Source organism: Chelonia mydas, chromosome 3 (genome assembly GCF_015237465.2).
Source record: "Chelonia mydas isolate rCheMyd1 chromosome 3, rCheMyd1.pri.v2, whole genome shotgun sequence".
NCBI classification, from domain to species: Eukaryota; Metazoa; Chordata; order Testudines; family Cheloniidae; genus Chelonia; species Chelonia mydas.
The window spans coordinates 203,186,816-203,188,949 of NC_057851.1; positions in this window are offsets into that span (position 1 = coordinate 203,186,816).

Sequence of the window (2,134 nt, forward strand, 5' to 3'; positions counted from 1 at the left end):
TAAACGCATGTAACTTTTCATGTACACAAGCCCTTAAATGGCTGTGGTTGTTAATAGCAATAACTAGACTGGCATCATTTCCAGCTGCTCACACCACCAGATGCTCTTAAGGTTTTCCACTACTTGCCAGTTTTTGTTTGCGGAAGAGATGCACTGTTGATAATAGCCCACTTTAATCGAATTGTCTCGACCCTCCACTTGGTAAGGCAACTCCCATCTTTTTGTGTACTGTTATATATATATCTCTCCCTTCTGTATTTTCCACCCATGCATCTGATGAAGTGGGTTTTAGCCCACGAAAGCTTATGCCCAAATAAATTTGTTAGTTTCTAAGGTTACACAAGTACTCCTTGTTCTTTTTACTGTATTACAGCACATCACTGGCCACAGCTCCTTTACAGTCTGCGCTGCCCACTGTTTGGGCACTATGCCCCCTACCACAGAAGGAGGGACCCTTCCCTTTGAAACAGTCCTGCCCACATATACCCTGGTTCCTTAAGTACTCCCACGACAGACCGTTAGCTGAGCACCAAACTGTTAAATCCTAAGGAAATGCAGTCCCAGCCGCTCTGTTTTCTGTGCTGCTCTGGAGGAGTGGAGAGACAGAAGAGATGTACCAATATAGTAATTTTAGAGTCTGCGTGTTTATTGTGGAGTAGGTTTGTCTTAACAGTACAGAAGAGAAAGAGCTCATTAAATGCAATAGCATCATTCCATGTGGCACTTTTACTAGTTATACTGTAAAACTGCCAGACAACGGACAGTCTATACTGATGAATGTCATCCTAAGCAATGGCTTCTGGGTATATTTGCTGAATTATTCTAGGAGAATGTTGTCATTTCCTGCTCCTCATTTTGCAGTCTTGTTTTATGGATATTAGCAGAATATTAATCACAGCATAATTAGGATTGGGAGTGGATGCTTCTGTTGCTAAGCAACAATGCACTGAATGTATGGAAATTAGACACCAGAAAAATCAAGACTAGGCATCAAAGCTAGGAAAGTGGCTAGTACACTTCAGAAATAAAGCTGCCAAGTGGAATATCTTCAGAGTGTAGGGACTACTTAGGGGTTTTAACATCTACCAGACATAAGTAGAGTCTAACATTAAATGAGAAGTCTGTTATCTGAAAATTATGGGTTACCCAAAATTTGTCTTTTGGTCCAAAAGGTCATTTTGCTATTTAAGGTACTACATTAATAACTTCTTTTAATCTGCCATTAGCCATTTCATTAGGAGCCCAAACAAGTCTGCTCTTTCCAATTCAGTGGATGTTTAGAAAACCCTAACAGTTCTTCTTAAATGTTGAAACTGACATCTAGTGACATTACATAAAGTAGTCCAGAATAAAAAAATAACCTGGAGATTTTTAATATCTATTAAGAAGGATGCTGGCAGTCTAACACTATTTTTGCCAATCAGGAAAGACCTATCTGGACAGCCAGTCTCAGTTTCAACGTGAAATGCCGTATCCCCATGCAACTCCTGCCTACAGACCAACAAGGCTCTAAGGAGTTTCACATAAGATTCATTTTAAGCTCTTCAACCCCATTTTTGCTGCGTGCGCTATAGAGTTGATCTTACCAATGTCTAAACAGGCTTTGTCTACCCGCATACAGGCTGCTTTTATGATTGTAAAGTGTTGCAGAACAGTTCTCAGCTGCACAAGTTCACTCAGTTTCATTCAGGTTTTCTCAGGTTAGACTAACTGACCATAAATGGGTTGTTGTAGAGAAAGAGCAACCCAGCTGCCTTTTCTCTCGGGACACGAACCGTTATTTAAAGGTGACCTGCAGTGCAAATACTGTGCTTGTGCCCTTCTGCTTTGTGATAAGAAAGGCTTTACTTTTTGTAAACAAACTTTAGACATTAGAAATTCATACTCTCTCTACATTGAAACATTACAATGAATAGAGAGCTCATGTAAATGGTATTACAGGAAGTTATGGCAACTGAGCGATCAAGCATTTTTAGTCAGTGTTTAAAATTTTGTCATCATCCATTTAACATCAATAACAAGTTCACATAACTAGAGACTACTTAAAATAAACTGGGATGATTACGATTGGTTTGGGGTAGGCTCATGGTAGCCACCTTTTTACTTGTTAAGCAGTAGGGCACCACAAGGAGGA